Source organism: Lontra canadensis, unplaced genomic scaffold, assembly GCF_010015895.1.
Source record: "Lontra canadensis isolate GAN:19392208 unplaced genomic scaffold, GSC_riverotter_1.0 scaffold3, whole genome shotgun sequence".
Taxonomy (NCBI): Eukaryota; Metazoa; Chordata; class Mammalia; order Carnivora; family Mustelidae; genus Lontra; species Lontra canadensis.
The window spans coordinates 31,670,774-31,692,961 of NW_022630997.1; the positions used below are offsets into that span (position 1 = coordinate 31,670,774).

General features: G+C 41.0%; 1 protein-coding gene across 2 annotated transcripts in view; it reads right to left on the minus strand.

The window, feature by feature from the left end:
• The window catches only part of BMPR1A (bone morphogenetic protein receptor type 1A), a 135,352-nt gene extending 117,323 nt beyond the window's left edge, over window positions 1-18,029 (minus strand). For both annotated transcript variants that reach the window (XM_032838304.1, XM_032838305.1), the window contains exon 1: window positions 17,786-18,029. The gene's annotated coding sequence lies outside the window, so the exon portion shown is untranslated. The remainder of the gene's footprint in view (window positions 1-17,785) is intronic.
• Between the last annotated feature and the right edge of the window lie 4,159 nt (window positions 18,030-22,188).

Genomic DNA, 22,188 nt, shown 5'->3' on the forward strand with positions numbered 1-22,188 from the left:
GTTAAACATCTGCCTTCGGCTCAGGTCACGATCTCAGAGTCCTGGGATCCAGTCCTGCGTGGGGCTCCCTGTTCAGCAGACGGTCTACTTCCTCTCCCTCTGCCCTTCCCCCCAGCTTGTGCTCTCTCTCAAATGTTTTTTTTAAAAAGAGCATGGATATATAAATATTTACATATATACGTTATAGATATGTTATAGATATACATAGAAATAGTGATCCTAGGATAAAATGTTTTCCCTCAAGTAGGGAAAAATTTTACTGAAAGAGGACCCAAAAAAATAATTAAGAGCAATTTTTTTAAGAGCAATTTTTTATCATAAGTGTTTAACATGTGAATTTGAAAGGACACAAATATTGCATCCTCAGTATCAGCAAACCATGCAAAAAAATAAAAAAAAAAAAAACAGAAAAAGAAAACAGAGAAGAATTATACTAAATATGACCAATGGTTATTATGAGATGTTGGGGACTTTATCCTTTTTGTTCTACTTTCCTATGATTTCTTAATCCTGACTAAGAATCACCTTTAGAGGGAGGAACACAAAAGCTTACTACAAGCCCTAACTGAATCGACAGTGTCCTGTCTTAACTCTCAAGTTAAGAGTAATGGTAATAAGACAGTGAAAATCACAGGAGATAATGGACATAAAAGTGTTTTGTAAACCATAAAATATACAAATGTTAATAATTACAAAGCATCCTAGGACTAAATAGAAGCTTTTTCATGCCTTTCCCCTTTTAAATTTCAGCTGCTTTAAAGTGCCTAACTTTTTGAAAACATATTTTGTTTAAACAAATTCAGAAGACTTGGTTTTGAAGGGCAGAACATTAAAGTGCCACATATCCTTGAGCACTGACAAAAAGGAAAGCAACAACAAATTTTACAAAAGCATCAATCTCTCTCAGTATCATTGAAAACAGCCTGATCTGTATTTAATAAAATGTTGATTCAGGGCTGAAGATATAAATAGGAAATCTACATTTAACCCAAAAAAGTGATGTTATTTCCAGACAAGAATTTTTATAACCCCAAAAATAGAGGAATAATTCATTTAAAGATGAATTAAATATACATTATATAACTAAAAAAGTATACATCATAATTAGTGATAAGACTGTACGCTCTTAAGGATATGATTTTAAGGATATGATTTCTTTTCAAAGTTTCTTTCCCTATATCTGCACAGAATCCATGAATAAAGAATGCACAGCTGCCTCACAGATGTATAATTTCAGTGTTTAGATTCCATTCTTTCTAGCTTCATTCTGCTAGAGGTTTTGGATTTTCTATTTCCATATGGTTTTTGACCTCCCTTAGTTTAGGTTCTACCTCCCCACATCTTATTCTATTTTAGTCATTACAGAAAAACACATCAAATTTGAAACATCTCAACTTTCTTTTCAAAGCTTAGAAGTTGCAAAGCTGAACAAGAAAGGGAGAATATACAGAAAAAAAGATAATCAGGTAAGTAGAACAAGACAGCCAAATTTCCCAAATTTCCTAGTTAGATAGCACCCCTCCCTGGAATTAAGCCCCACCTTAATTCCAAGTTTCTTCTATTTCAGTTTAGACATTCACACTTAACGGAAGAGAATTCCAGTTTTCCTCAAACTCTTAAGTTATGGTAGAAACATTTGGCGGGGGAGAAAGAAGGAAAGGTTAAGCTTTTTTTTTTTTTTTTTTTTTTTAACTTAAACTGCACATACCAAAATGTTTACAGGGGTTATCTTTGCATAATATGAGTATGAAGGATTTTTACTTTTTTCTCGGAACTTCTCTCTGCTTTATACTTGTTCAGTGAGCATTACTTTTGTAATCAAGAGGCAAATAAGGCTTTTCTTTTGTTTTAAGAAAAACCTGTAAGGAAAGGGGTTATTTTTAAATGTCTACATGCCATAATCAATTATGTTTAAATAACTTCTGTGAAACAACGCAAGCAATTTAATAATATTCCAGGGGACAGTCTTGGTATCATTAACGGGTAAAAAATCAGGTTTCATTTCTCAACCCTCCCGACTCCCAAAACTGCCCCATAGATGGACTTATTCACTTTCATTTTCAATTGATGTGGCAGTATTTTTCTTTTTTTCTTCCTGTTCTTCCACAGGGTAGATTTTAAATGTATTCTAAGAATAGTGATACAAATCACATTAATTATGGTAAGCAAAGATCTGCCCAGTCTCAGCTACTTGGCAGTAAAACCCAGATAAAGCTGTGAAAAAAGGCCCGTCCGTGTGATCATCAACAATTAAACTTGTGGATACCTCAGAAATGAGATATATAATACAACCCTAATTTTTTAACAATACTTATGGGAAGCATTCTGGATAGATGCTTAGAAAGCAATTGCACTCCAGTGGCCTTTGAATAGTTTTCTCTACGATGCAAAACAAACATCAGGGAAGTAAAAAAATACCAACCAAAAGTTACCAAAAAGTTACCATTACCACAAGTTTAAGTATTAAAAAGAGAAGGAATCAACTGTCAAAAGTCAATCAAATTTAACCCACCAAATACGTATATTTAGACCATGAGGAGAGAGGATGTTTTACCAGGTACCTCCATTAATACACCAACAAACACAGGCAAATCCATCTGTACACTAACAGGCAACAGTAGCAGGCAAAAATAAAGTAAAACGTAAAATGTGTGTGTGAGTGTGTGTGTACAGCACACATCCTCATCTTAAAATGATCCTACTCTCTTTGAGAACAAATATAATTCTGTGGTTGAGAACATGGTCCCTGGAGTCAGACTACCTACATGTGATTCCTTAGCTCTGCCACTGACTACTAGGTGCACAACCCTGGGCAAATTAGGTCACCTCTGTGGTTTCATTCTCCTCTTGTGTAAAAAGGAACTAACAACCATATCACGTCATAGACTACTTGTAAGGATTAAATGAGTTAATATGTGTAAAGCATTTAACATAGGGCCAGTGGAACAGTCAGGACAATATGTTAGGTATTATCCAGTACCTCCAGATCTTATTGCTCTACAGTATTTAAACTAAAACTCACTCACCTTTTCTATGTGGACAATACTGAAAGTTAATTTAAAACATCACAAATTCAGAATCTCCTATGCTGAGTAAAAGATATTAAACTAAGGCTTTTTAGGGGTGCCTGGGTGGCTCAGTTGGTTCAGCGTCTGCCTTGGGCTCAGGTCATGATCTCGGGTTCCTGGGATCGAGTCCCGAGACCAGCTCTCTGCTCAGCGGCAAGTCTGCTTCTCTCTCTCCCTCTGTCATCTCTCTCACTTTCACTCTCTCTCAAATAAGTAAAATCTTTTTAAAAAACGTAAAGAAATTTTTTAAATAAACTAAGGCTTTTTACTGACTACATTTTATTTAATGTTTCCAAGGTCCGATAAACTCCAACTCCATAAAACGAAGGAATAACATATTTTACTTATTATTTCAATTAAAAAGGTCATGATATACAGTTTATAATTTGAAGTGCACTAGTCAGAATTAAAATATCCTTAATGTTAAAAAATTATATTGTGCAGAACTGGAATGTATTTGGAAAGAGAACTATTAAGAATATCAAAGGGTCATGTATAATACTCTAATTGCTTTACACAGAAAAAAGAATGAGGGCTGGTGTCAGAGGGGCTTTAGTGGGAACTTAAACTGATACATACATGATTTTACTTTTTGTTTAAAGATTCATTTATTTGTTAGAGAGAGAGTGCACACAAGCAGGGTGAAGGGGAGGCAGAGGGAGAAGCAGGCTCCCCGCTGAGCAAGAAGCCCTGCAGAACTTGTCCTGGGATCATGACCTAATCCAAAGGCAGATGTTTAACTGACTGAGCCACCCAGGTGCCCCAATACTTATGTGCCTTCAATAAGGGTCTGAAATTGGCACAAACATAACAAAACGTTTTCTTTTTCTCCAACTTCTACCTCCAATTATGGTTGGTCCAATCTCCCTATCCTACCCTGTAATGATGTCTGGAAGAATTCCTACAGCTTTCCCAGTAGTTTTCAGTTATTAAAAAAAAGTCCAGTCCAGTTTATTGCTATTTAAAACTTTAATCTTCAATCTTACAGTCATCTCTTTCCCTCCAAATTCAGATTTGGCACATGGTCCAAGAAAGTCCAACCAGGGAAGTGGTGTAGTCTGATCTGTTTGGGGAGGAGAGGGCAATGAGGGAATCAAGTGTCTCAACGTGCGACCACTTCTGCAGTCCTCTGTGGTGGCTACCACCACCCTGGCTAACAAAGACTATGACACAGGCAGCCAAATGATGGTTTTTCTTCTGGGGACAGGCCGGAGCTCTTTGGTGACTGAGGGGCAAGAGGCTCTAATCCAACTGCCCATTTCCCTACCCAGAGATCTACTTCAGCTCAACCTCTTCTCCTTTTGCTCCCCTCTCCAACAGAGCCAGCCTGTCAAGGTGGCTAAAGCCTGGCTACCTTCCACACTGCCCACTTGAACAGAAATTCAAGACAAGTACAGGCTGTTCCACTGCTACCCTCTCTGTCCACACTGAGGTTTCTGTCCACTTTTCTTTATCCCTTACTCAAGTAGGCACAGATAAACCAATCAGTTGTGTGACATCTACTGTCTCGGTAATGAGGATTCTGGTTCTGCTCCACTTTTCCCTCATATTCCTAACCTCAGGACTGATTCTCTTAGACGTTCCCACACTAAACTCCTTAGGCAAGGCCACCTCAAGGGAACAAGAAGGGAGCAAAAAGTACAATGATCCTCACCAAGGCAAACGAGCCGTGGACAATGCCCCTCTCCTCCATTCTCTGAAAGCTTTCTGTCACACCCTAATAAGCCCTGGAAACGATTCAGACCACTAAGTGCTTGGGCTTTCTTTAGAATGTGGAATCCTTGACTTACACTTAACTCTAAGGTCCTAGTCCCCATTCTGAGCTAACTAGGAAAGTCCGGTGCTATTTACTTCTTTTATTTATTTATTTTTTTAAAAGAATTACTTATTTTGAGAGAGAGAGAGAGAGAGAACGCAGGGCTGAAGGGCAGAGGGAGAGGATCTCCAGCACACTGCCTGCTGACCTATGCGGATGCGAGGCTCGGTCTCCCCACCCTGAGATCAGTGCCTGAGTGGTAACCAAGAGCCAGCCACCCAACTGACTGAGCCAACCAGGCACCCCTGCCACTTCTTACTCTTATTTGTTTGACCTTGATGAGACAATTAACCTTTATTATTAGCCTCCAATTCTTAACATATAAAACCAAAAAAGCAACAAAACCTCCCATTATCAATTTGCCAGTACTCCTGGTATACAAAAGTACTTTACAAATTCAAACGTTAATAATGTGAATAAACATAACACGCACTTCCAGAAGGTATCAGGATTAGATGTAATCTTCAAGGACCCTATATAGCAGCCATTCAAACTGCTTTTGAAGATAAACCTGACCTCATCTTCTCCCACACAAATACTCTCTCACACATTTATCAAGCATTACTATGTGGTAAAATAGTGTTCAGTGCTTAATTGTGCTCATTCAGTCTTCACAGAAACTGTGAAAAAACTATTATTAGCCTCATTTCACATACAAGGAAATAAAGCTTAGAGAGATTAACTACTTTGGCGCAGTCACAAACCCAGTAAACAGAGAGTAGTAAGGGATGGAACACTAAATACAGAGATAGACAACTAAACATAGAAATAATTCAAGGTTTAATGAACGTTTTAAGTTATTTGGAATCCAGAAGTCACTGTAATCGTATCAAGATCCCTTTATCTTCTTAGGCAATTAACAGCTTCTTTGTATAAAAATTTCACTATTTAACCTTAACTATATGACTTTTTGTTGTTTTTTCTGAATGATGTGACCAGTAGAACCTGTTACAAACCATCTTCTACACAAACTGTTAAGTTGCTAAGAAAGACTAGGAAACAGTGAATAAATTTAAAAAGAACAAAGTCTCAGTCAACACAATTAGAATAATGATGCCACTTGATTAAGAGACAGCATTATTATTGTAGGACTATATCCAGGAAGACAGGGATGTCTCTTTAATAATACATACCACTTCATTTCACTAAGTTTTAGTTTTGAAGAATACATTTTGAAAACTGTAGTTTAAAGAAATTTGGCTTAGGTTCTTTATAGTTAAAATACCTCACTTTGTTTTTAGACAGAGAAACTTCATTTGCTTATTATCCCTTGCCCTAGCAGCCAGAAACAATCAACCTGGCCATTGCCAAGAAGGAAAAAATTTTCTTCTACCCTCTTAAGTTCTATATTTGGGGGATTGCAAATTAAATGGACAAAAGATAGATTAGGAAGAGAAAAGACATACTGTCATTCACTTAACAGTGTTTACAGAAAGATGTGACTAAAAGAGGCAATTAGAATTTGAGGCTCATATGTTATTAGGGAAAAGAGAGGGGAGGAAGGTATTTATGGGAAAACAAATGACTTTTAGGAAAGATAAATGGGCCCTTAGGAGAGTGGATATGATATATATGGCAATGTCAGTTTAGGTGTGGAGCCACTTTTTCTTTCTTCTCCTCTCTAGTGATAAGAATCAATCATCCTTGGTTTTGGCTTAAGGAGCAGCTCTATGACAAGTTCTTCTGCGAGGCTATGCTTTTAGGCAGATAAGGAAGTTCAGGAAAAAAAAAGCCTATTCTCAAATACCTTCAGTTGAAAATATTTTTTATGCCACAGTGATGTATTCTGGACCCATTCACCATCAACACATACAAGTATCTGAACACTTACTGTATACAAAGCATTGAATTAGTACCAAGGGCAAAACAAAATATTTTAAGACAAAATGCAGTCACCAAGGAGCTTATAAAATAAATGAAGAGTATCAGTTAACCTAAACCTTTTATTTTCTTTTTTGTTTCTAAACACTCTTATAACAGCAAAGGAATTTTTATATATCCTGAACAAAAATGAAAAACAAATGACCAAAAAAAACAAAAAACAAAAACAAAACAAAAAAGGCAAAATGCCAAGGAAAGAGTTAATATCCATACCCCAAAAAAGAATTTCTGCAACATGAGTAAGAAAAAAGATTAGAAAAATAAACAAATGAGAAAGAAATGCAAAGAACCAACAAACATATAAAACTCTGCTCAAGCTTACTCAATCAAAGAAATACAAATTAAAACTATAATACTGTTATTTCAGCTGGCAGACTGGCAAAGATTGAAACAAACCGACGTTATTATGTGTTGGTGGGGGGGGTGGGGGAAATACACTCAAACACTGTTGGTTGGAATGTAAATCGTTACAAAGATTTTGCAGAGCAGTTTGGCACTATAGCAGAAATGCATGGCTTCTCTTAGAGTAAACACATTTCTAAGAATTCATCCTATAAAATAAAAATAGCCTCACAGGAAATGTACAAGCACCACAACACTATTTACCATGCAAAACAAAACAAAACAAAAAACCCACATCAAACTGACTAAATAGTCATCATTAGGGTATTGGTAAATAAAATGAAGGTATATTCATAAAAGGGAATATTACTTGGCTACTAAAAAGAATGAGTAAGTTGATACTTAATGACAAAAAGAGTCCTCCTATTTATTCAGTGAAAACAAAGTTATAGAAAAAATGGTGCATAGTATCACCTCATTTTTTGGAAATGGGGAGAGGAAAAGAAAAAGAAATAAAGACAGTGGAAAAGAAAGATTACATTTATCCGGGCACATGGCTGATTCAGTCCAAAGAGCATTTGACTCCTGACTTCAGGGTCAGGAATTCGAGCCCCATGATACAGAGATTACTTAAATAAATAAAACTTTTTTTTTTTAATTTTTTTTTATTTTATTTATTTTTTTGACAGAGACAGATCACAAGTAGGCAGAGAGGCAGGCAGAGAAGGGAGGAAGCAGGCTCCCCGCTGAGCAGAGAGCCGGATGTGGGACTCGATCCCAGGACCCTGAGATCATGACCTGAGCCGAAGGCAGAGGCTTTAAACCACTGAGCCACCCAGGCACCCTTTTTTTTTTTTTTTTAAAGGGGGTGCCTGGGTGGCTCAGTGGGCTGAGTGTCCGACTCTTGGTTTCGGCTCAGGTTGTGATCTCAGGGTTCTGAGATCCAGCCCCATACTGGGCTCCGAGCTCAGCATGAAGCCTGCTGGAGATTTCTCTCTCTCCCTCTACCCCTCCGTGTGTGGGAGTGCTCTCTCTAAAATAAATAAATAAATCTAAGGGGGAAAAAAAAGAAAGACTGCATTTAACTCTGTACTTTTAACACTTTTAATCCGTGGGGTAGTGGAGGCAGGATTACAGAAGACTTTCACTGCCTACTTTATGCCTGAAGTTTCAACCAAATACGTGTAACTTCTGTAAAGAGAAGAAACTAAGGGGGGGTGGCTCAGTTGGTTAAGCATCTACTTTTGGCTGAGGTCATGATCCTGAGGTCCTGTGATCAAGCTTCAGATTGGGTTCCTTGCCCCTCTCCCTGCCGCTCCCCCTACTTGTGCTCTCTCTCTCTAATAAATAAAATCTTTAAAATAGAGAAGAAACTAAAGAAGGCTCTATGATAATACAGTTAGGGAAACTATATTGGGGTGTTACCAGACTAAAAGCTGAGAAGGCTTGTAATAAAGAAATCTGATAGATTAATAAATGGTACAAGAAACACCAAAAGACTGCCTTTAAATAATGATGCGAAAGAGCTAACTTTTAGGTATGAACCACTGAGGAAAGCTTCACAGTGAAGATAGGATTTTGAAGCATTTTGATAAGCAAAGAAGAGGGGGAAGGAGAGTCGAGGTATAGTCCATTATAATACATAATTTTAAGTTTTTTTACTAGCCATACTAAAAAAGCAAAAAGAATCAGGTGAAATTAATTTTACTCCTACTTAATCCAACATATTCAAAACAGCATCATTTCAATAAATAATCACCATTTTAAAAGCATAATGGGATATTTTTCACACCTTTTTTATACTATCTTCAAAATGTGGTACATAATTCAGACCAGCCACATTTCAAATGTTCAACAGCCACATGCAGTATTGCCTACTATCGGGGATGGTAGAGGTTGTCTAACGATTCTGAAAGGGAACCCAGAACTGGACACTTAGGTGATACAGGCTAATAAAATAGTAGTTTGAAGTGAACAAGAAGGCAGACTGCACCAGAGCAAAAGGCCAGTCTGAGATAATCTGAATTTCATATTGTAAGCAAATAAGAAACCAAAGGAAAATATTTAATAAGTAGGAATGATGACTAAAGCACTATTTCAGGAAGATTAACTTCTTTTTCTCTACTCAGATTATATGCATAAATTCAACATGCAATTTTCTTCCCAACATTTTTATTACATGAAAGATTACTGAAACAAAAATAAAAAGAATTATCTGTCATCAAGCAACTACATTTTGTTGATTTAAGATACTTCTGAGTATTTACTGTTGAAATATTTTCATTTCATGACACTTTTACACAATTTTTTGAAAAATGTTTTAAGAACTTTACCAAAGTTTAACAGCCTTTAACACTCCCTATCAAGAGCTTCTTTTGGCCAGAAATCTGAAATATTCTTAATTAAGTGCAAATTTAAGACATTTAAGATCTTAAACTACTAGCCTACAATACAAAAAACATTAACTGCTAATAGGAAAACTACCTACAAATTTTAACATACATAAAATGGTATCACAACCATGAAAGTCTCCAAATTTCTTAACTTCAAAATTGAGAGCTTCTAACATTTTGGATAATTTACCCAAAGGCTAAAGGGGAAAAAAAAATGCTCAAGAAATGAGATAAGAAATCAGGGCATGAAATAACACCACTGGCCACAAGCCATTCCCTTCGTTACTTACAATGACTGCCAAGGCAGGAAGAGGGACTCTACAGCCAAGAGTCAGAAACCCAGTGATGTCACCACAACCAAAAGCATTACACGACCTGCAATTTCAGCAAGAAACTGCTCTGCATTAAAGCTGGGGAATTTTCTTTCTTTCTTTCCTTTTTTTTTTTTTTTAAGTAGAAAATGATCTTAAGGTTCACCAAGTACCCTTCACTTTTTAAGATAAGGAAAAGGAGATCTAGATAAGTTTAGCATAGTATCCAAAACTACACAGCTAACTTAGTGGTAGAACCAGTACTAGATGTTAATTTATAAAAACTCAGAAGCCAAAACTTAAGTGAACACTTAATATATATATATTTTTTCATATATATACATAATTTTTCATATTTCCCAGATTATCCACATTAGCTGCATTTTTTTAAGATTTTATTTTATTTCATTATTTGAGAGAGAGAGAGAGCCCAAGCAGTGGGAAGTAGCAAAGGGAGAGAGAGAAAGACACCCTGCTGAGCAAGGAGCTGGATGCAGAGCTTGATCCCCAGGACCCTGAGATCATGACATGAGCCGAAGGCAGCCGCTTAACCGACTTAGCCACCCCTAGGGACTCCGATGCATGTCTTTTATAATTTTTAAAAATCAAAAAAACGTTTGCTTTAAAAACTACTAAATATTTTCAGAAACATTCTCCTTCTGCTTCCTGGTTTACAGTCTTACTCTCAAGGCTACTTTCTCAGGAAAGCCTTCCAAAGCACTTATACTCTAAAGAGACAAGTTTCTTTATTACACACTCTCATAAGCTCCCTGTATGGATATATTTTTTTTAAGATTTTATTTATTTATTTGACAGAGAGAGAGCACAAGTAGGCAGAGCGGCAGGCAGAAGGAAAGGGGGATGCAGGCTCTCCACTGAGCAGGGAGCCCGATGCGGGGCTCGATCCCAGGACCCTGGGATCATGACCTGAGCGGAAGGCAGCCACTTAACTGACTGAGCCACCCAGGCGCCCCATAAGTCTTAATATAACTACAATTAGACAATTATTTGTGAAATTATTTAATAACTATCTTCTCTACCTAGGTCTTACACTGGTATTTCTCAGGGCTGTTCTAGGCTCTTTGCTGTGTACAGCAGGATAATATAACCATGTAATTATACACAGAGTTGCTATTATGTGTGTATTTTTCTTCAGATACTCAAAAAATGACTTTACAAAAGGTGAAGAGCCAAAAGATAGTGGATTTACGCTGTTCACCTGCCTAGAGCCATCCTTTCTTTGGGGAAACAACCACTTTTCCCATCTCTCATGGTTCTAGGAAGGCATTCAGTGCTGGTGTTTAACTGGCTCTCTGACTGCTCCGGGACAGTAAGCTAGCCCTGGCCAATGATGGCACCCCAGACTCCACGTAGTCCCAATAAGAATCTCTCCATGAGACAGAATATGCACCTGGGAAAGAGATACCCTTTCTACATCTTGACTCCGCAGCAGTAAGAGCCATATAAGCCTGGAGTTGACAGTGGCTATCCTCTGCCAGATCAAAGTCCTGCCTGAAAATCAAAGCAGATAAAACAGACCCCCTAATTACATCATCTGAACACTGAGATCCGAATTTCTAGTCTTTTTAAAAACTTTAAGTACGGGGGAAGGTGACAAGACTTTTTCCCCTTTAAGCTAATTTGTGTTGAGTTTGTCATTTGGAAGCAAAAATCACTTGAGAAAGCCACCCAATTCTCATTAATAGAATATACAACCTACATGGCAATTGCTCCCAAATATCTACCCGCAGTTCAAACCTCTCTCACACTCCAGCCCCATACATGTAACTGCCAAGTGGAAATCTCTACTTGGTTGTTAAAACCCCATATTATCAAAACTAAACTATTTTCCTTCACAAACCAGCTCTCATTTTTCATCTCTACCCTATCACATTTCCAAACTAGAAATCTGCAAGTCATTCTTGCCAATCCCATTCCTTCTCTCACCCATAGCTAATTACGAAGTTCCGTCCATTCTAGACCCTAATTATCTGCCACCTTCCTAATCTGGGCCAAGATGGAACAGGTTTCAGTGTCCCTACAAGTTTCAGTGTCCTCAGTCTTCCTCTCTTCAAAATGATTCTCCACTATATACCTAATCTCCTTAAACTGCACATCTGATTATTTTATCCCTAGACTTGATATACCCCATCCTCTTTCTTAAATCAGTAGCCAATTGTATACAACTAGAGGAATAGCCAAGCTCCACTGTTTCACACCTAATTAGTAGTACAAACAAATATATACACCCTAAAGAAAACAAAATTCATCCGGGCGCCTGGTTGACACAGTCGGTTGAGCAACTCTTTTTTTTTTTTTTTAAAGATTTTTATTTATTTATTTGACAGGCAAAGATCACAAGTAGGCAGAGAGGCAGGCAGAGAGAGAGGAAGGGAAGCAGGCTCCCTGCTCAGCAGAGAGCCTGATGTGGGGCTCCATCCCAGGACCCTGAGATCATGACCTGAGCCAAAGGCAGAGGCTTAACCCACTGAGCCACCCAGGCACCCCATGAGCAACTCTTGATTTGGGCTCAGGTCCTGGTCTCAGGGCTGTGCTAATGACCGGTGTCGGGCTCTGTGCTTGGCAGAGTGTCTGAGTTTCTCTCTCCCTCTGCCCCTTCTCCACTGTGTTCTCTCATGCTCTCCCTAATAAATAAATCTTAAAAAAAAAAAAAAAAAGTTAATCAGAACCATAAAAGTATAAAAATGGAATGACACCAGAGTAGCTCAAATTCACCTGTTTTTAATAAAAGATACTAAAAATAATTTCCTTACCTAGTTGATGTCTATATGAACTTGGTTTGGGGACCCACTGGGCCCTCGACACTCTGATCTACTAAAGCCCTGCTCTAACCTAGTGCTGTCTTCCAAAACCAGTACTGGGGATCTCTAGGCACATCATTTTGTTTCTATTTTTAAAGAACTGATGCCTTTAAAATATTAGCTACAAAAACTGATAAACAACTATGATTTATAAAAATATCCAAACATTTGTAACGATTTTTGTATTTACTTTTTAAAAAACTAAGTATATGATGATTGTTAATGATGACATGTAAGTACTGGGTATTCTCTTTAAAAGAGTCCATAAAATTGGCTATCACAACTCTCCCACAATTCCACCTTTACATTATCTGCACGATTTTGTGAAAATTAAGCTCTCAGAAAGCTGAGGGTCAACTGCCTCACAATCAGACTGACATAACTAGTTGTAGGAGACCCCATCCAAAAATAAATATTTCTCATATTTCTCTATACTGCGTAAAATGCTTTACTTGTTAAAAAAGTTTAACAAGCATCCTCTTTAAAAAAACAAAAACAAAAACAAAAACTTTTCATAGTAACAACAGAACTACAAGTCACTCCCACGTAAGTGTGGTTTAAATTCTTCCCTACATCTATACTAAAGGATTGGGAGCTTTGCTTAACTGAGAAAAACCCTTTTTGTCAGTCCTAAGGCACACATATTTTTCATATTTTAGCATCTCTGAAAATAGGGTCCATCTTACAATTGATGGCTTCTTGAAATTACCTAGAAGCAGATTTTCTTTATGAGTGGCCCATAAAAGTATGGTGCATCTTGTAACTTCAATACAACCCAGCATTTAATCTTATAAGTGTTAAAAAGTTAGACTGACCTGGTCAGTATGGACCTTGAAATATTTAAAGGCATTCTAAAAACATAAACACTAATAAAAAGTGGGAGAGGGAAGGACTTCCTAGTTCAAAATATAGCCTGAGGGGAAACCCATTTTCCTTTCTCTTTATGGCTCTCTGCTCAACAAATCTGAAAACTGGATCGGTACTACTATAACTGATGTCCAGCCACTACTAGGCTAGACACAAGCCTTTCTCCATTTATTCATTTTAAAATGCAACAAAGTCAGTTACAGACCCAGGTAGCAGATTAGTAGTAGAACTAATATTTGTATACTAATCGCTATAAAAGACCAAATAACTCACAGAACTGCATTATCAACATGTGCATATCACTATATATAAATGATACTTCAATAAAGTTGATTTTTTTGAAGATTTTATTTTTAAGTAATCACTACAACCAAGATGGGTTCGAACTCACCACCCAGAGATCAAGAGTCCCATGCTCCACCAACTGAGCCAGCCAGGCACCGCAATAAAGCTGAGTTTTTTCAAAAGACAAATTAGTAAATGCAGTAAGAAAATACTAGATAAAAATTGTCCTTAACGAAAAAACCCTTCCTTCCAAAGGAATTCCTTCAAAAGGGATTTCATTCAGAAGAAAATGGGAACGACTTCAGAAAGGGGGAAAAGCACATGTGCAGAAAGCAAAAATAGTGGGAAACAAGAATAAAGGAAATCTGAGATAAAGTCCCTGGAAAGAACTTCATTTAATAAAAGACACCGGAAACTTCTAAGTAGAGAAGTGACAAACTGGGCTTCAATATTAACTTAAGCAGAATGGCATAAAATAAACCAGATAAACCTGAAAGTGAAGGCGAAAAGATTGTAACACTGGCCCAGGTGCAATGAGAACCTGATTCAGTTAGCAAAAAAAAAAAAAAAAAAAAATCAATGAATCAATCAATCATCAAATATATAAATACATACACAATATATACTGTTGCATATAAATTTATATCAAATCAAAGAATTTTAAAGAAAAAGAACTGTGTGGAAACAAAGTAACAGCAAATTTGAAAACTCAATAAATAAATCTCTGGAAAAAATATTAAACACTAAAACTCACACAAGAAATAGAAAACCTAGGCAGACCAACAGTTCTTAAATAACTGAAATGGTATTCAAAGTCTTCTACAGAGAAGAAACAAACAAACAAACAAAGCCTGAATGGTGTTATAGGTGAGATTTGCCTAACTCTCAAGATAATTCCAGTCTTTATAAAATGCTTCTAAGGGGTGCCTGTCAGTTCAGCCCCTGATCAAGCCCTATGTCTGCTCAGCATGGCGTGAGCTTGAGATTATCCCCCTCTCCCAGACCCTCCCCCCACACTTCAGTGCGCTTTCTCTCTCTCTGAAATAAGTATCTTTAAAAAATACATAAAAATACATAAAATGCTCTTGAAATGAGAAAAAGGAAAGCTGCCCAATTCATTTTATGAGTCTATAACCTTCATACCGACATGTATCAAGACTTGTACCCACATCACCAGGAATAAAGTGGAACAATATGGTGACAGTAGAAGCCATAGATGTAGACGGCAGGTAAGATGTGACGGAATGGAGAAAGGTCTGGGTTTGATATGACATCAACAGAAATAAGGAACACCAGGGAAACAAGTTTGGTAAGGAAGAGTTCAGTCTGAACCAGAACAACCAGGTAGAGGTATGTATAAAGCAACCGGGAAAAACAAGGATCTGCGGGCAGAGAAATAGAGAATGAGATCTGAGAATGATTCCGACAGAAGGGCCTAAACAATAAAAATGCCAAGGGACTAGTGACATATAGAAAAGTGATCTGAAAAGTGAAACCTAGAGAACACATATTAAGCAGGAAGAATGGAAAGGGGCAAAGGGGGGAACAAAGTCAGTATATCACAGAAGCCCTTTGTCCTACTCCGACTCAACCTTCAGAATGGTTCCAAAGTGATGTTTTAAGGCCTTCCCGGATTGTCCCAGCACCACCAGCACCAGGTCGGGTCCCCATTTTAAGCTCTTCTAATACTGTGCACTTTAATTATAATCAGTTACAGTTAACTACAGAATTCCTTCTTCAATCTCTGTCTCCTCCACTAGACCTTAAGCTCCACAAGAGCAAGGACAATGTCTGCTGTTGCATCCAACTGCCTTGCAGGGTGTGTCAGAATATGACCAAGTATCTGTTGAATAAAATGGATATATGAAAAAAAAAAAGCCAAGGAAAGGCATTTCAAGAATGAGAAGATGATGTTAAATATCACATAAAGCTCAAGGAGATTATTTAGAAAAGGGGCTTAAATGTGTTATTTAGGTTATATGTAGCCCTTGTGAAGGTGAACTGCAGATAACAAGGGGTTAAGAAGTGAAAAATTAAATTAAATTAAAATAAAATAGAAGCGAATGGATGGCCAGGAAGTAAATGCAGAAAAAGTAAACTGCTCTTGGCAATCTTCAGAGATGAGATTATGGAGGACTGATTTTTAATTTTGCTTCAATTTTGCAATATTTTACAATTTTTCTTTAATGAACATCTATTACATTTACAAGGAGACTTTTTTTTAATGTTAATATGATTTTAAAAGGAAGAGCAGCAACATGACAGCTTGAGGGAGTAGCATGCTCAAGGAAAGGTTTTTGTAAACTGAAAAAATCTTAAGCACATTTATACTCTCAAGAACCCTAAAAGAGAGTAACCCCTACTCCGTTAAGTAGGAGAGAGCAGAAAAATGAAACAAGGTGTTAACTAAGAGGAAGGACAAAAAACATTCCACGGAGATGGAAAGAAAAGATGATAGAAGTAACCCAATACATTCTGGAAAGAGATCCCACTGAATGCCTCAAGCTTTTCAGTAAAGGGGGTGGAGAAGTGACAAAAAGTTTTAAGTGAGTTCCACGAACACTGTGCAGAGGCGGAACACCCCAAACCACGAGTGGAATACTGGTTCTATGAAAGGGTATTTTAAATTTCCATCACTCTTTTGTAAACTCAACCCCTTTCTAGCTCAGAACTGCCCACATTTTTGCTTTAAGTTCAAATATTTAAATAATACTCGTTCACAGACTTTTTATTTCAACTGAAAACAGTGATAAGCATTAAGTTACTTTCTACTGCAATTCAGAGTTGAACTCTTGTAAGTAAATACAATAAAAGAGTTGTTTTCAACTCAAGCAACAAAACAGCGATCAAGTACGAGTAACTGCAAAGTGCCCTAAACGTAAAACTGTTTGCAGAAAGAGGTTTTGTTGTTGCTTTCAAACTCATCCTAAATCTCGCTCTGACAGTTCCTGAATAGCAGAGAAAACCCTGGATTCAAATCCCAGCTCACCCAGACAAGCTACTGAACCTCTTTGTGTCTCGGTTTCCTCGTCTAAAAAATGAACACAATAACTAGGGTTATCACAAGGATTAAATGACGTCACACAGGTGAATGCGCCAAGTTCGCACTGTGTACTCAAGAGTTTGGTAACCATTTATTTGAAAGAGAAAAACTGCAGCCCCCTGACCAAGTACAACATCCGAGAGCATGGACGAGTATACAAGTCACAAAACGCCAGACCCTTAACACATCGCACATTATTTTTCTTTCCTGACGCAAGCTATTTTTTTTCCTGCCAAATCTTTCCACTAGGAGTCTGTAAAGACCCGGGGCGGGGGGGGGGGGGGTTGGCGGGGGGTAGGTTACATTCAATCCGGCAGAAAGTTTTCAGATACTGAAGCGCAGAATCACAACAGACATGGCAGCGGAGGCCGCGCAGGCAACAGGTGAACCTCGGAGAAACCTGGCACCATCCCGCGGGCAAGCTCTGAGGGGGGGCTCGCAGCTCCCCCTGGCTCTACCACCCCACGGAACACTTTTTCCCCCCTCCTTCGCCGCGGAGAGAGACAAATCGCGACTATCAGCCTCGCAGCCTCGCAGCTCCTGGGCGAGAGAGGTGAGCGCCTTTCCCATTTAAGGATTCAAGAAGCGTCCTCGGAGGCGGCTTTCGCCCACACCGCCTCCCCAAACTCTGCCTGAAACCCGGGGGTGGGGAACAAAAGAGGGGCCGGGCGGCGGGGCCGCCGCGGGGGACTGCGAGGAGCAGACGTCGGGCGTCCGGGGGGCCGGGGCCCGGGATGGGGGTGCCGGGCGGTGGGGCCCAGCGGGCCGCGGCCTGACCCAGCCGGGACGGCGCGAACCCCGCGAGGCGGTCGGGCCGGGCTGCACCCCGCTCGGGCCTCCCGCGCGCGCCCGGCTGCCCCCGAAACTTCGCCCCGCGCCCGCGCCGGCCTCCCCGCCTTCGCCACCGCCGCCGGCCTCTCCCGGCGCGCACACGCACTCACAGACTAGCCAACTCACCCGGCCCCCGGGGAACTCATCGTCCAGCCCTCGGCGCGGAGCGGGGTGGGCGCGGCGAGCCGCCGAGGCGCGGCGGGGGCCCGGCTCGGCCTCCGCCCTCGGCGTGCAGCGGCCCCGGCCCGGTCGCCCCTCGCGCGGCCGTGCGATCCTCGTCTCGCGCGGAAGGACGCGCCGAAGTCCGAGCCTTCCTGCTCGCTCTCCCCGCCCTCCTCCCTCCTCCTTCGTCGAGCGCCAGCAGGCGGATTCCAATCTCGGCGGCCACCGCCGCCGCCGCCGACACTCGCACGGGGTGGAGGGTGGGGGGGGCCGGCGCGGGCGCGGGGGCCGGGGGGGAGGGGCAGGCCTCCGCCGGAGTCGGAGCCGCGCGCGCGCACTGGGAAGGCACCCGCCCCGCCCCGGACGCGAAAGGAGCCGAGCGCGCGGCGGAAGCGCCCGAAGGGTCCGCGAGGCCCGGCGCCCCCTTGCCGGCTGCGGGCCCTTGTCCCCGGCAGCGGGGCGCCGGGCTGCCGTTGGGGGGGCTTTCTCCTCCGCACTTCCCCACCGGCCCCTCCCCACCGAGCAGCCCTACCGCCCCCGCGGCGGGGCCGGCTAGTCTCCGGGAGCCGCGTCCTACAGACGCCGCACTCGAGACGCACACGACGGAGCGCCGTGGAGGGGCGCAGACACCGCCGACGCGGGCTGCGCTCGGGCCGGGACTTCTGGGACGGGCCGGCCTCCCGGATCCCTTAGCGTGGACCACTTCTCTAACACACTCTAATGCTCCACGTGAGCGTCAGCACTCACACACCGTGGCGAGGACTTGCCAGGTCGTGGTGGTGGTCGTGGCGACAAAGAAAGGAGAGTGTGGCCACACTACATCCATTATCCACCCACCGCGCCCGGGTTCCTGGGCTGGGCTCTCTGCCAGTGTGCAGAAGCCTAGGTAGGCCGGCGCAGGTGGGCGGGCGCCGAGGCAGCTGCGGGGAGACAAGGCATCTCCGCTTCCCCCAACCCTCCCCCGCAGCTGGGAGGCCCGGCCGCCCAGGGCCCTGTGACCTGCGAGCCCGTGAACTCCTAAGGCAGAAGAGCGGCGGCGTTAACCCGGGCCAGCTGAAGTCAGCGGACTATAAATATTGCTCCCGCCTCTACCTTGGCTCACTCTTAGAACCTCTTGTGCCCTCCGGAGTCTCATTCCCTCCCTTTGGAAAATGCAATTAATTGTCACTACTTCTCTTCTAGCATTTCTCCTCATTCTTCGGGTAAAATGCTGTTAAACGTATTCAGTATCCTGTATCCGAAGAAAGAATATAGGCCCCCTTTTAACAACCAAATGTAACCTTAATCTCTTTGCTCAGTGTTGCAACAGTTATGTATCGTGTTAAATTAAGTCTCTACAAAAGATAACTCTTTTTAAGTCCTTTTATAAAATCACTTTTTCAGCTAGGTAAGAAGAAAAAGGGAAGAAAAAGAATGTGCCAAGCACTGGAATTTGGTTTTATACGCATTCTCCCTAAAGAGATGTTTAGATTCCAGGGAATTCCCTTTTAATCATGTTTAAATGTCTAAATTCTTTTACATTCTTGTTTAAAGATTTTTTTTTTCTATTTTCCTTTTACAAACCACGTTTGGCCGTGATGCCTCAGATACCTTCTGTAATTCCAAGGTTTTGTTGTTGTTGTTGTTTTTTCAACTCCGGCAATTCTCATTTTTTTAATGAACTCTAGAGCTGTCTCAGGTTTGAGAGGCAAGAGTTGTAGTATCTTGCTGTGCAGCGAAAATGTATGATAATATGAGTTTTCTTGCATCAACCATGAATTTCCTTTCATCAACTAAAACTTGTCACTTTTTCAAATTTTCTACATTTCTGCTTTATGTTTAGGGGAAAGGGTGAACCTTTTACTGAAGGAGATTCAGACTCATTGGCCAAAGAACTCAGTGATGTATGCTGAGCAATGTGTCATGGCAGATAAAATCATGACAAGTGTGTTAAAATACCCTCTGAAGCCTGCTTCGATTTTTAGGCATATGAGTCAGTCCATGAAATAGACAAGAATTTCAGTTTAAAATTTAGTGCATCAAATTTCTGAAACTAGCAAATCAGTGTTGCCTGGGTTTTGTTATATGCCACTGTAGAAGTGATAACAAAATAGAGGCATCCTGTCATGGTATCTTTGCATCTCTATGGAAGGATCTTCTTTTCAAGTCTTTGGGTTACTTGACATTCTTTTGTTCTCTTTAGATAAAGCACACTAGTGACCAAGCTTAAAACCTTCCCATTTTCACAGCAGGCACCCTACCTACCTACCACTGAGTAGAGCATGGTGTTCTCTCTGGTTCCTGGCATGTGTATGCATGCCAGCTTGTTTCTCCAGTTTGCCCACTAAATGAACAGAGCAGCCAGGAAGCCCAAGGAGACATCTGGACACGTATTGTCTGGCCCCCAAACTCCAGCAAAACCTCAAGGTCCAATTTTTTTTTTTTAAGATTTTATTCATTTGACAGAGATCACAAGTAGGCAGAGGCAGGCAGAGAGAGAGAGGGAAGGAAGCAGGCTCCCCGCTGAGTGAGAACCTGATGCGGGGCTCGATCCCAGGACCCTGAGATCATGACCTGAGCTGAAGGCAGAAGCTTTAACCCACTGAGCCACCCAGGTTCCCCTCACGGTCCAGTTTTAACATTCTCTAATGCGATGGCTTTCCTTTAAGAAGGTTAATAGAATGGCTGGAAGCCACCTTTTCTTCCTCTGCACAGTTTGAGGTGTAGGCCCCAAGAGTGGCAGTTGCATACTCAAATCACATAGTCTTAGTTTGGAATGTAAAATTACCCTTCTACAGTTTGCAGATCCTCAGACACCTTCCCTGATTGCCTGTCTTAAATTCGCACCCACAGCCAATTTTGTTCTCTTTATACCACTTTTTACTAATTGAAATTACCTTGTTTGTTTAGTTATTGGTTTATGGTCTGAGTTTCTCTGCTCTCCACCCCCCGAATGTAAACTCCATGAGAGCAAAGACCTTGTCCCTCTTATTCTCAGCTCTCTCCTCAGAGCCTAGCTCCTGGAACACAGCAAGGGCTCATATCTGTTAAACACATGAGTGAGATAAGAATAGAATTTCCTCTAAGCATTTCTGAACCTTGTCATCAAGACCTAGCTTTTGAGGGTGGCATGGACTATGTTGGAAACAATAAGGGTGGATGAGGGTAACTGGGTTCTACCATATTCAGGGAAGGCAATAGATTTGATTGATTCAAGTTAATCCGTCCAAAGTCATTTCTTGTTGTAAAGATTTTGTGAAACAAAGGCAGTCCTCAGGCTCTGGATATGGAAGTAAGTTAGAGCCCAGTAAGGAGGAACTAGTGAAGGAATGCCCTTGGCAGGGTGATACTTTAGGTTAGCTTAAAACCCAGTGTTAAATGGACAAAAGCATTGTAAAAGGTAGAGGAAACAGCTACATTTCTCAGCATGGCCACTAATACATTATTCTACTGGTTAGTAATACCCCGTTATGGTTTAGAAGGAACAAACCAAAACAGAAATTGTGTTTAAGAAAAAAGTGGTTATCTAAAATCAGTGCATAAAGTTCAAAAAATCTGCATTTGTTCTTTTCTTTGTAATGGTTTTCTTTCCTTTTTATTTTTCCTTCTTTTTTTTCTTCTCAGTTACTTGCTCCTTTTCCCATTTCCATTTCTCTTTGCTTCAGAGCACTTGTTTACTATGATTCAAAGAAGCTCTTGCTGCGAAGTAGCCACTGCGTGGTCCTCCCTAGCCCACAGTCACTGTAGTCCTCTCCCTGCTATCTGTATACCCCTTACAACAGAACCTAATCCTTTCTTGGCCTTGTGGCAGAAAGAGTCTCAGAGCTCCTGTCCCAAGCCAGAACCCAGCCTCCTGCTACATTTGCTACTTAACGTGGGGAGCCCCAACCTTGGCTCCTTTCTTTGAACTGACTCACAGCCTCTTTCTTATGCTTGAAGCCCTGGCCTATTAACCTGTGTGGAACCTGATTTTTCCCTGCCTGTTCTCCGGACTCTGCTCTCTAGAGTCAACCCCAGCCCTGCCGTACACTCTGCTCTGCACTCTTACCCTTGGTGGCAACACTTACTGACCTCCAGCTCTTCGTTTCTAGATTCTCTGCCCGTATTCTATCCATCTGTCAGGCCTCCTTTCCCCATAACCTCAAGTTGGGCATCCTGATGCCTGCTGCTCTCCTGGACTACCACCTGTTGTTTACTCACAGCTCTGTGACTATCAGGTACTGCCTAGAGGGCTAGAATTCCTCCCACTGAACACCTGGAGCTGGGGCCTCCCCACCCCAGCCCCCAGTAAACCTTTTCCTTTTCCATTCTTAGCAGTCCCCCACCCTGCCTTTTCCTTTCCTGAGGGCAATGGGTTTATGGCTTAGTATACTTTATTTGTTAACCAG